The 13069-nt window shown below is 43.6% G+C and overlaps 1 long non-coding RNA gene across 10 annotated transcripts in view; it reads left to right on the top strand.

The window, feature by feature from the left end:
* LOC144291711 (uncharacterized) overlaps window positions 1-13069 on the top strand; it is a 211727-nt gene that overhangs the window by 26015 nt on the left and 172643 nt on the right. For 9 of the 10 annotated variants that reach the window (XR_013359110.1, XR_013359109.1, XR_013359111.1 and 6 more), the window contains exons 4-5: window positions 10697-10911; window positions 11039-11179. This is a non-coding gene — a long non-coding RNA (uncharacterized LOC144291711). The remainder of the gene's footprint in view (window positions 1-10696; window positions 10912-11038; window positions 11180-13069) is intronic. The other variant, XR_013359108.1, reaches the window with a different exon arrangement.

Here is a 13069-nt window from a genome sequence, read left to right as displayed (position 1 = left end):
GAGTTGATATTTGAAAAAGGTGCAAAAGCAATTCAATGGAAGTAGAGTAGCCATTTCAACAAATAGTGGTGGGACAGTTGGCACAAAATATCTTTGACTTAAATCTCACACCTTATACAAAAATTTAAAGGTTTCTTAAACTTGACTCCAAAAGCATGATACGGAAGAGAAGAAAATAGATAAATTATACTTCATCAAAATTAAAAACTTTTTGAAAATACCCTATTAAGAGGATGAAAAGACAAGCTATAGACTGAGAGAAAATATTGGCAAACCGCATATCCAACAAAGGACTAGTGTGTAGAATATATAAAGTACTCTTAAAACTCAACAGTAAAAAAAACCCCCAAACAATCCAGTTAGACTCAGGACAAAGGACTCAACTAGATATCTCATCAAAGAAAATATACAGAGAGCAAATAAGCATATGAAAAGATGTTTAACATCCTCTATCATTAGAGAAATGCAAATTAAAACGAGATACCTCCACACACCTATTAGAATGACTGAAATCCAGAACACTGACAATACGCAGATTTATTTATAATTGCTAAAATTTGAAAGCAAACAAGATACCTTTCTGTAGGGGAATGAATAAATAAACTGTATGCATCTAGACAATATAATATTATTTTAAATATAAAGAGCTACTAAATCATGAAAAGACACGAAAGAAACTTAAATGCATGTTAATAAGTAAATGAAGCCAATCTGAAAAGGCTGTACACTTTATGATTCCAACTACTTAACTTTCTGGAATAGGCAAAACTCTGGAAACAGTAATAAAGATGAGTGTTTTCCAGGGCTTAGTGGGGAGAAAGACAGAAATAGAGCAAAGAAGATTTTTAGGGCACTAAAACTATTCAGTACAATAATATAATGGTCGACACATGTCATTATATATTTTTCAAAACCCATATACTGTGCAATATGGAAATAAACTGTGGACTTTGGGTGATGATGTGTCAATGTAGGTTCACAGATTATAACATATATCATTCTGGTGTGGGATGTGGATAGTGAGGGAAACTATACATGTAAGGAGGTAGGGGATATATGGGAACTTTCTAATTTTTCAGTTTTTCAATATATATATATATTCAGCATATAAATTAGCTATTAGAAAATATAAATTGAAACTATAATGACATATCACTACATTTCTATCAGAATAGAAATAAAAAAATAAAATAAATTTTTTGGGTATTCTCGGGTGGCTCAGCGGTTTAGCACCTGCCTTTGACCGTGATCCTGGAGTCCTGGGATCGAGTCCCACATCAGGCTCCCTGCATGGAGCCTGCTTCTCCCTCTGCCTGCCTCTCTCTCTCTCTCTCTCTCTCTCGAATAAATAAAATCTTTAAAACATTTTTTATTTTTCTAAAATAAAAATTAATGACAACATCAAGTTCTGGCAATGATGCAGAGAAAAATGGATCTTTTGTGTATTTGCTGGTGAGAGTATAAAATGGTACAGCCACTCTGGAAAACAGTTTGGGAGTTCTTAAATAAATAAACATGCAACTACTGTACAACCTAATAATGTACTCCTGGGCATTTGTCTCAGAGAAATGAAGACCTATATGTTCACACAAAATCCTGTAGAGGAATGTTTATAACAGCTTTACTTGTAATAGCCCCAAAAGGGCTACAGCCCAGCTGTTCTTCAGTGAGTGAATGGTTAAACAAACTTTGATACGTCTGCACCATGGAATACTAGTCAGGAATTAAAAGGAATCAAACTATTGATTCATGCAACAATTTGGATGAGTCTCCAGAGAATTAAAATGGGTGAAAAAAGCCAACCCTCAAAGGCTATATACTGTATAATCACATTCACATAACATTCTTGAAATGACAAAATTATAGAAATGTAGAAAGAGATGAGTGGGTGCCAAAGACTTAAGGAGGAGAAGGCAGTGGGAGGGTAGTAGGTGTGGCTTTAAAAGGCAACATGAGATGCTTTTGTGGAAATGTTGGAAACATTCTGTATCTTGCCATATTCTGTAGTTTTGCAAGATGTTACCATTGAGGAAAACTGGTTAAAGGGTATAGGAACTCTCTCTGAATTATTCTTTACAACTGCTCGTGAATCCACAATTCTCTCAAAATAAAAAGTTTAATTAAAAACACAATTTGATAAGTTAAAAAAGAAAAAAGGACTGCAGACTATGGCATCCTGTGAATGTATTGCAATTTATTCAGACAATTTCTTAGTGCCTTACATGGAGGTTATTATAATTTTCTTATTTCAGAGAGCACTGGTATGAATGCCCTTGTAGCTAAAATTTGGCACATATCCTTACTCATTTTCTTACAATATATCCCAGGAAATGGAATCGCTGGTCAAAGGCTGTATATTTTTTTCACCCTTTCTGGACCTCTTTGCATCCAAAGTATAGAAAGATGCAGTATTGGAAGCATTGAAGTTATGTGAGCATTCAAGATGGGAAGAGAAGGAAACATTTTAAAAGATGTCAGTCACTTTTGTATTTATCTTGAGCAGTTTAGGCATGAGGAATTGCCAATGTAGTATAAGAAGCACATTTTGATACAGATTTCAAAAGTTTTTCATTTGAAAAATGTGTATAATAATAGTCTCTACCTTCTGGGGTTGTTGTAGCGATTAAACACATGGAAAGCCCTTGGAAGAGTGCTTGGCGCATAATAAAGTCTTGATAAATGGTAGCTGCCGTTATGATTATGCCATGATTGGAATTCTGAGTGACACAGGGATTCATACCCACCGATAGGAGGAAGCCCATTGCCTCCCATCTTTAGAATGTCTCTGTTGCTTTGAAGGAATTTTAAAATTAATGTCGTATGGTTATTAACTCACATGTGGTGAAAATGTTTTTATTAACTTGTTTAGATTTAATCCTTTAAAGTATGTTTCTTGGTACGAAAAATTTCCCAAGTTTTAGGTAGTCGTATTTACAAGTCATTTCTTTATGGTTTTTGCTATTGAGGATATATATGTCTGTAAGAACCTTTGTCACAAGAAAATGGTACAAACACCTTATTTTATGTTTTATTTTATTTTTGTTGAATCTTAGGGGCAGAGAATTGCTTATTCATGACATATTATCATTGGTACATGCATGGTCCTCTTACATGCATTTATTGCCTTGATTTTAAGAATGTGATAAGCACCCATGAACCCACCACCCAGTAACTTAGAGTCTTGAAGTAATTTGCATTCTTTTTTTTTTTTTGTAAAGATTTTATTTATTTATTCATGAGAGACACACACATACACACACACAGAGGTAGAGACAAAAGCAGAGGGAGAAGCAGGCTCCACACAGGGAGCCCGACGTGGGACTCGATCCTGGATCTCCAGGATCAGGCCCTGGGCTGAAGGCAGCACCAAACTGCTGAGCCACCGGAGCTGCCCAATTTACATATCTTGTATGTGTTCTGCACCACCCTGTCCTCCTCCCTCTTTTTACTCAAGAAACCATCCAGATTCTGTGTTTATCCTCTTATATTGCTCAGATTAATCAATATACCTGTCTCATTTTACCTTAACCGAGGCATATAGTCAGTTGTATCCATATGCTACTGTGTTTTCCATACATGCCCCCATTTATGAACCTTTGTTCCAAGCACACTTTCACATTTTTTTTTCCTGGGCTTCAGGTGAAAATGTGCATATGCACCTGGGAGTAGAATTGCTGAGTTATATAATATGTGTCAAGTTGTTTTCCAAGGTGGTTATATATCTTTTCCTTCCAGAAACATTGTTTAAGAGATCTCGTGGAACCATATCCTCTCTAACACTTGGTATTGCTAGACTTTTTTCCCCCCAGTTCACTGTTATTCTGTTATATGTAAAAATAGTATCACTATGGGCATTAGACATAAAATGCTATCTCATTATGTCTTGGCTTTGCATGTCCCTGGTTTGTTCTTATATTTATTAGCTATGTCTTTTCTCTACTGAGATGCCTATTTTGTCTTTTGCTCATTTTATTTTTCCAATTTTAATTTGTGGCTGTAAATCTTTGGTGACATGAAATTTATTTTTGGTTAAGGCATGTGTTGACTTAACCTTTTTCACAAATGGTTTTCCCAACAATGATCTTATTTTGGAATATCCCTCAAGAAAGTTTATAGTGTTCTCCATATGCTTTTCTCACGATCTTAAGTTTGTAATAAAGAGCTTAAATTATGCTGATGAGAAAATAATTTTGTTGGTCTTCCTTGATGGGGTTGTCTTAACATTATACAAATTACCCAACAGCCTTGTCTGGGTAGATGCCCTGAACACAGTTCTGCTGGAGAGCCCCTGCTAACTCAGGTGAAGACCATTTTACCTGCTGCACAACCAACCAGCCCATGGCCGCCAGCCTGTGGGTTTCAGCTTCACAGACCTGGCACACATCAGGGGCTAAGTAAATGCTTGTCAGTTAACATAAGATGAATAATTCAACAAATGATTCCACTAATTTCACCCAATTGCACATCTTTCTCTCTATGAGTTTGATTGTGCAGGCAAAACATTTGGGCTCTTTACTGGAACATGATCTTAATTTTCTACACAGTTTTGAAAGTACATCATCAAGTTAATTTTCTCCTTGAATAAGAGGCCTTCATATAAGAAGATAGATCTATCCCACACATTTATGCATATGCATAGCGTTGGACATTCTATTTGTAAAAATCTAGCTTGGCTTTGAGGGAAAAGATCAACCTTTGGACTCTGTGGTCTATATCACCAGGCAGGAAAGCCATAAAAAATGCTCTATATTTGAAGGCCGTGAAAGCCCTCGGCACCCTAGTGCTGACCAGCACTTTTGAGAGAAACAGCAAACCCAGGGAGCTGGTAATGTGTACTAATGAGCTCTGTATCCTGAAATCCATATTGCAGAAAGGATTGAAATCTACAGAAAGCCACATCTGTGTGCTCCTCGCCAGACCCCAGCAAGAAGCCTGAATACAGCGTGTCATTATGATTAATTGTGGGTAATGAGGGTCTTATGAACCCAAGAAAGAGAAGCGTTTGTTTCTCTGCTGCTACAGTTAGAGCCTCTGATTTGTTTTCAAGCACTCTACAGAGGAAAGCCAAAATAGAACAGGACTATTCTATAGCCATTCCTTACTTTTCTTGCCAGGCATTTCAGTAAATTAACACACACGGACCAGTTAGGGACTTTCTAAGCTCTTTCAGGGATACGATTTCAAAAAAGAGAAAAAAAAGGTTTCCGGGTTCAAAGAATTTTCATAAAATCAGGCTGTAGGAAATCTGCTGTGAGTTCTCAGAGAAGCTCACTGGTGCTCTGGGTTTAGATACAAATAGGACAATGTTCATAGAAGCCACGTGAAAAAAAATTCTTTTATGAAGCATCGGTATTTTCGTCATTCTCAAACCTACCAGAAGGTGGTGCAAATTCACTGCCGATACGGTACAAGAGGACGTGGCTTTCTTTTCTTGAGCCCTGTTTTGAGCAAGTACAGTAAAACAAAACAAAACAAAACCCACAAACAATCCAAACAAACAAAAACCCTCCCATTTTAAAAAATAAATTAGACTGAAGATTTCATCTTAAAAAACCCAAATAATAATTCCCCTTCGTGTCATGTAACATCTGTCAGGTCCTTCCTGCTGGACTCAGTTGATGTAGTAGGTCAAGATAACAAACAAAACAAAACAGGAATAGGATGAAGATTTGAGAAAGATAGTTTTTTCTCCGTGTAAGAAAATTAACAAGGTGGGGTTTGTAATGGCGTCAAACGCTACACTAAGGAAATGGCCTTGTTGGAGATTCTAACGAACAGGGAAGAAGCAGTTAATCAGACATACATTTCATTCCATTTAAAAAATATTTATTATTGTAGTTTAATGTTTGGAAATTTAAAAATATCTTTAGGATGAAGCACTGTGATTTTCCTTTTGTGTGCCAGCCTGAGCATTTTTGAAATGACAAACTTTCCTTTACGAAGATAATATAAGATGCAGAAGACCCAACAAGAGTGTTAAAAAAACAAACCAAAAGAAAAAAGAAAACAAAACCCCACCATTAACAGCCAAAATCACAAAACCTTCTTTATTTGGTGTGAGGCTAGCGCTGAAAGCAAGCCCTAGTTTAGAGCAACTTATCTGTGTGCCCACTTTTCCAATAGTGAAGAGCATCGTTAGAGATATAACGCCCACCTGAGAGGGAGAAAGTTTTTTTTTTTAATTACTTATTATTGCAATAACATATCAAACTGAGTCACTTTCCAAAAATCCTTTTCTAGATCCTCCCAGTTTCCAAGACCACTCCGGTCTAAACAGAGAGGGAGTATTTTTTGAATAAAAACAAAACAAAACAAACAAAACAAAACCCCCCAAACCTTTGTATTTAGAAATCAAAACAAAGACCCAAAAGAAGGCTTGAACATTTTCAAATTAGAATTTCTAAAGACAACGCACCCAGAGAGTGACCTCAGAGTTCTGGGTTAGTACTGATTTTTCAGCCCGAAATCGAGCACAGTTTTATTAACAAATGTTACCAGAGAGAACAATGTATATATTTTTTTTCTAACTAAAATCTAGCTTTTAAAAAATTAATTTGCTCTCCGCATTGCCGGATTACATTTTCATTTAACTTCGGTGCCGTGCCTTATAATTAGTTTTTCTTGATCTTGTTTTCTTGGGGAAAAAAAAGGAAAAAAAGTAGAAAGAAAAAAAAAGGGCTGGGGCGGGGGGGGGGGGGGAAGCAAGCCTGTAGGTTGCAGTTAAAATATTTTCCTTTATTGCGCCTGGCGGGAAAAGAACCAACAACATTGAACCCGGGGCGACGGGCGCGGCTCTCGCCCCAGAGCTCAGCCTCTCGCCGTAAGGTCCTGGGGCGTCGCGGGGAGCCGCACGGGGAGGGGGACGCGGCCGGCAGGGAAGCGGGTCTTCGGGAGCACGCGGGGCTGGCTTTCAGCGACTTGTCGGCGCTCGCCGGCACCGTCCCGGGCTCACCTGCCAGGTCCCCCTCCTGCGCCCGCTTTGTCTGGCGCGCCCCGCACAGCCTCGTGCTGCCGAGGGACCCGCAGCGGAGCCGGCTCCTTGGCTGGCGTCTGCGCCCTGCAGGGACTGGAGGCGCGAGCGGCGCGGGGCCTCGGCACGCAGGGACATAAAAGAGTTTCATCCAAACGCGGGACGGGACGTGTCGGGATTAGGCAGCGTTTCCTTTCAGCCAAGCTACAGAGCGGATCTGCGTTTCCTATTTCGCTGCTTCCCCCGAAGAAACTTTTCTTTCTGCTTTTCTTCCCCGACCCCCGCCCCCGCCTCCACCCTCCGCCGCCCCCGCCCCACCGCGTGCCCCGGAGTCGGGGCAACGGTCCTCGGCCGAGGCCGGCCCCTCGGAGCCCGGGAGCCCCGGCGAGCGCCTGGCGGCTGTGAATACCCGCAGCTCGCACGGCCCTGCGCGGGGCTGACACCCAGCGCGGCCCTCGGCTGGGCGCGCCGCCCCCGCACCCCGCACCCCGCGCCCCGCGCCCCGCGCCCCGCGCCCGACCCCGCGCCCCGCGCCCCGCGCCCAGCACCCCGCGCCCCGCGCCCGACCCCGCGCCCCGCGCCCCGCGCCCCGCACCCCGCGCCCCGCAGGGTCACGGCCCCGGGCCGGGGCAGGGCCGAGGCCAGATGCCGCCGCGTCTGGGGCCACTCGGCGCTCCCTCCTCCCGCGGCCCCTCCCCGGCCCCGGCCCGGCCCCGGCCCCCGCGAGTGCGCGGCGCGGGTCTCGGCCCCCGCCCCCGGCCGCGTGTCCCGGTTCCCGCGCGGACGGCCGAGGAGATGCGCGCAAACTGAGCTGCGTTTGGCACTTTTGCTCCACTTGAGCGGGAATCGGAGGAGCCCCGGCGAGAGCCCGAGAGGAGAGGCCGCGTGGACGGCGGCGGGTTGGAGTCCGCGGACCGTGGCTCCGTTCCCCGCCCGCAGACCCCCGCGCACATTTTTTTTTTTTCCTCCAGAAGCTGATGTTTCACTTGGTCTTAGTTTTTCTTTTTTAGTGGTATTAGTCATAATTAAACAAAAAAGTAATTAGCGGTCGTTGGGCATCAGCGCGCCGGGAGCGCTGGGGGCTCCCTCCCCTCCCTCCGGGGAGGCCGCGGTGGGGGCCCTTTGGGCCAGGTGGACGGTGCTGTAGGGTTAAGAAGCGTCAGACCTCGGAGAAGGGCCTCACTTCCTCTTCGTTTTGTAGCCCTTTGTGTTACATACGGGGGCAAGCAAGGTCTGCCAATCACTACCATTTCTCTTTCTTGTTCTATAAAGACGGGGTCGTCACAGCAACAGGGACATGACAGGCTGGTATCTCTCTCGAGCTCCAGGGGGCCCCTAATAGGATTGAAGCAAAAGATCAAGCGAATGGTTTCCTATTTTAGGCCCGTAATAACTCCCAACTGCTTGCATATACATGGGCCTTACAGTATTATGAGGCAATTTTTAATCCCAGCAAAGAGTAGCCTGTTTTCTAGCAGAGTCTATTTTAGAAAACCCTACGGGAGCCACCCTCCCTCACTACCCTCCATCCTCATTTGCCCCTCTTCTCTGTGTTTGAGGGGCTGGCGGCAAATACCACCGCCCCACCCCCCCCACACACACACACCTCCTGATTTCACTTATCACCCCTCCTCCAGAAGCTGAAGGTACCACTTCCTTTCATTAATTCACTTTACCAGCTCAAAGTAAATACTCCGTTTAGAAGGAACAAAGACACCCCTCTTTGGTATTCAGTTGAAGTCCCCTGTGGGATCAGAAGTTTGCACGTCTTTTGGAGAAACTGGCCTCCTCCGATGTGGCTTAGCCAGACACCCCCACCCCATAACCCTCCAACAGACACACACCTACAAAAAAACACAAAGCGGCTGAAGGAAGAATGAAAAGGTCTCTCTCCCCCAGGGCCATTTATGTTCAAAACGCAACGTGAAGTCACGGGGAGGTGGAGAGGGTGTGTGTGGCGTGTGGATGTCCCGGGTGTGGTTGTGGAGTAGAGAGAGGAAACAAATGAAATGTGTGGGATAAGGCCGCGGTTTGTTTTCACCCCCAAGACCTGGGGAAACCCATCAAATGAGACTGACTTCAAAAAACCAAGACTGCCTGGGAAATCTGAATGCAAACATCCCTAGAATAATCAGCACCACCAACATCTGTCACCGCAGCTGTTTCCTTTCTGGTTGGTGAGAGAACCTGTCTCTCTCCCCTGGGCTGGCAGTGAACTCCAAGCAACGGGCCCTGGGTCTTGTTCTTCCAAACAGAATCCTGTATGTTTCAGTGCTCTTAGCCTCTTAGAGATAAAACACGAGGCAAAACAAACATGACATTGCCACCTTTTAGGTGAAAATAAGTAGCTTTGTAAAGTAAGTTAAGCGTTTTTGTTATGTTGTCATAGGTAGGGAAACTGAGGCACAGGGGCAGCCAGGAAACTTTCAAATTATTGTCCAGGGAGCAATCAGTATTGAGGAATTCAGTCTTGAGCCTACTGGGTTCTGCTAGGTGTCTTGGAAGGCACTGGGTTAAAAAGAGAGAAAGAGAGAGAGAGAGAGAGAGAGAGAGGTAAGAATTTTTATGGCTGGTTTTCCCTTTCATTTGATCAGAAGATCATTGTTGAGCATCTAGAATGTGGGGGACAAAATGCTTTGTTATGGAGGGGTGAAGAATGAAATCTGGTCACCGCCCTAAGAGAAAATGTGTTCCAGGAGGGGCACTGTGATATAGCAACGTGGTGGTGCGGTCTGAGGTTATGGGAGGGAGGTCTGACAAGGGAACTGGGAATGTCTGGCTGGGGTGACCTGCAGAGACTCCACTGGAAGAAGTGGCCTTGGAGTTTCCAGGAAATGAAAGTTGACTGAGGTTCTGATAGGTAGTGGCAGGAGGGGATGTTGAAGATGCAGAGAACGGTATGCATTCACAGTCACTAGGAAACAAGCAAATTAAAATTTCAGGGGATGAAAAAAAATTTTCAGGGGATGGGGGAGATAAGGCAGGGATGAAATGACAGAGCTACTCTCGGGCTGAGACTTTTTGACTTTAGCCAGTGGACAAGGGGAGCCCCGAAGTGACAAAGTTAGGGGGCATTTGTTGTGGGTGAATCCAGGGGTGATGTCCAGGACGGGTCTGGGGTTGGGGAGGCTGTGGTAGGCCTGAGGTAGGAGGGCTGCTGTTGCAGGACAGTGGTATAGGGATGGAAAGAAAAAAATGATCGTGCAAGAATCGGATGGACGTAGGGCTCAGAATGCAGAGGCAGGTCAGAGGTGACTGAGCCTTCAAGCCTGGGTGACCAGGGAAAAAAGACAGCCTCGTTATGTGCAAGGAATTAATATAACATTTAAACCCAGCATTACATGCAGAATGTTTAGAACATCAAGAGCATCATGAAAACATAGAAATTCAGATACTGACATTGATAAGCTTTTACCAGTGTTGAAGAGCTTTGTTTATCAAAGCCAGACACTTGGCCTCATGGTTGAACCCCAGCCAGACTTAAACCTCACGTCTCAGAGCCTTTGTGGGGTGGATTGAGAAGAAGCCTGTAAAAAAAAAAAAAAAAAAAAGCATATTTTCTTCAGGACATATTATGCTTCCTTAGCACTCATTTCAATTTTTACGCCATTATTGAGAAAGGAAGTTAGAGAAGGATATCCCAGAGGCATTTTCTTCTGCAACTCCCAGGCATGAGGAAATGTTCAGGTGTTAAAATTGTTCTGTGTTTATTTACTTATTTTTCAGTTACATCCAATGTTTGCCTGAGAATATTCCAGAGGGCAGATACCTGAATCATCATGCAGCCAATGCAGGCCAGAAGGACGGATAATAGTGAAACGGCACTGGACTGGGCCTCTGGGTCGAGTTCCCTTCTCGGTTATGCCAACAAGGCTATTATACTCTGTACTCTCAATGAGAGCGGTACTCTCTGGGCCTGATTTTGCCCCCAGAAAAATGAGGTGAGTCAAATGATCGTGAAAGTTCTTAAAGGCCCTTTCCAGCTCCAGGCCCGTGGATCATTGAGGCTACTCTTTCTCTGAATTTTCCCAGCAGTTTCATCTTTATTGTCTGTATTCTGATTTGCAGGTGCAAACAGAAAAGATATTAATGTTGGATGGTTTAGACTTTATTCCGGATTTTAATTACTTCATTTGCATTGAACTTTATAAATACTTGGAAAGCAGCATGCCATCCATCCTCACTGGGTCCACAAAACTGCCATGTGAAGTGAGTCAGCAGGGCATTTTATCCCCAAATGTATAATAGCTAATGATAATCATTTCCTTTCATGGAGCCCCTATATGTGCTAACCTGTGCCTTCCATTAAATGTCTCATTTACTCACCATAATACCTGATAGATATTGTTATGCCCACTTTACAGATCAGAAAGCCAAGGCTAATAGGAGTTGGGACTCACTGAATGCAGTCTCCTCATCGATGGCTGAGTCAGAATTTGAATCTGGGTATCTTAGCTCCAGTTTCAGGCTTTCTAAGGTCTGGGCAAGTTATACAAGGCCTGCCAACTATCTCCTTCTCCTACACAATATTCCTTACATATATTTACCATCCATATGATCAAAGGACAGTGTTGGCCAGTATGGCCTTCCATGGCCTTGTCATTGAAACATAAGAGATTTAAACCAGGCAAACTGTTGACAAATGTTTGTCAGGCACCCCCTGCATGTCTAATACTCTACCATGGGCTTCAGGACCCTGAAGAAACACTAGAAATATCTCATTCTATAAGGATTTTACAATCCTAGATGATGAAACCAAGGGAGCCAGTAAAATGTCAGTAAATGGGCGATATAATGTATCATAATGGAAATGACCCAACTTTATAGAACACTCACTCTGCTCCCACTGTGGCCTAGACAATTAGGTGTGATTCTCCTATGACAATTAGGTGTGATTCTCCTATGACAAGTCTATGCAGTGGCACTCTTTACATCTCTTTTAGGGAGGGAGATTCCGAGAGTATGGTTCAGTCACTGCTGGATGTCCCACAGCTGGCAAGTGGCAAAGCCAGGATTTTATCTGGGGCCTCTGACCACAAAGTCCACTCTCCTTCCCTGTGCCTCACGGCTTCTCATTCTTGACACATTATGCAAACGTAGGTCAAGGTGGGAGGTACGATGTCTGGAAATAGGAAAATTCAGGGTTTTGAGATGTGATAAGACATTCTCTGCAATATGCTGGACAGGAAAAGGGTTTTATAACCTTGCCTTACAGTGGAAAATAAATACCATAGGGAATTTTCAAAGTACTGCAGGAGAGAAGAGATCAGTGGGCATTGGGATTTGGAGAAGACGGGCTTTGGGTCTGAAAGCTGGGTTCAGATCTTGACCTCATGATTTACAAGCTGAGGTTAATCTCTCTACACCTCAGTATTCTTGTCTGTAAATAGGGTAATGATATGTCTCTGTTTCAACTTATGATATGGCATTTGAAATGTCTGACAGGATGACTGGCCTCATGGCAGATGCTCAGGAAAATGACAGTTACCTGAGGCAGCTGTACAGTGAGAGCCTGTTGACAAAACCTACAAATAACATGTTGATTCAAAGTGAAGACAGTTGGAGAATTTGTTATTTAGCCAAGGGCTTCCTTGCCCTGGGTTTTGATTCATTTCCTGGTGTTTTTACTGTTGGAATTAATAGGTAAGCCAAGAAGACCTGGTTCTGGCTATCTATTGCTGCATAATAAACCACCCAAATCAGTGGCTTAAGGCAACACTCATTTATTTTGTTTATGAGTATGAGGGTTGACTGGGCTTAGCTAGGCAGTTCCTGCTCGGAGTTCCTCAGACAATCGTAGTCAGGTAGTTCTGGGGCTGGGGTCATCTGGAAACTTCTTCACTCTTGTATCTGAAGTCTGGGCTGGAAGACTCAATGAGTTGGGGCTCCTTGGACATCTCTCTCTAGGTGGTATCCCCACATGGTGTCTCTGGAAAACTAACAGAAGACCAGGGGGAGTCCTCAGTGACCTGCTCAGGTCCTGTGCCCATTCCTGAACCAATCACTGTGGCCAGAAGGAGGCTGTGCTTTGATTGGGTGAACCCAGATCATGGGCTTCTCCTGGGTCAGCCCCATGAGACTGCGAGTGGGAAAATGATG

The sequence above is a fragment of the Canis aureus genome, chromosome 20 (assembly GCF_053574225.1).
Source record: "Canis aureus isolate CA01 chromosome 20, VMU_Caureus_v.1.0, whole genome shotgun sequence".
Classification (NCBI taxonomy): domain Eukaryota; kingdom Metazoa; phylum Chordata; class Mammalia; order Carnivora; family Canidae; genus Canis; species Canis aureus.
Note: the sequence above shows the minus strand (reverse complement) of the source record. Positions and strands in the feature narration are given on the sequence as shown.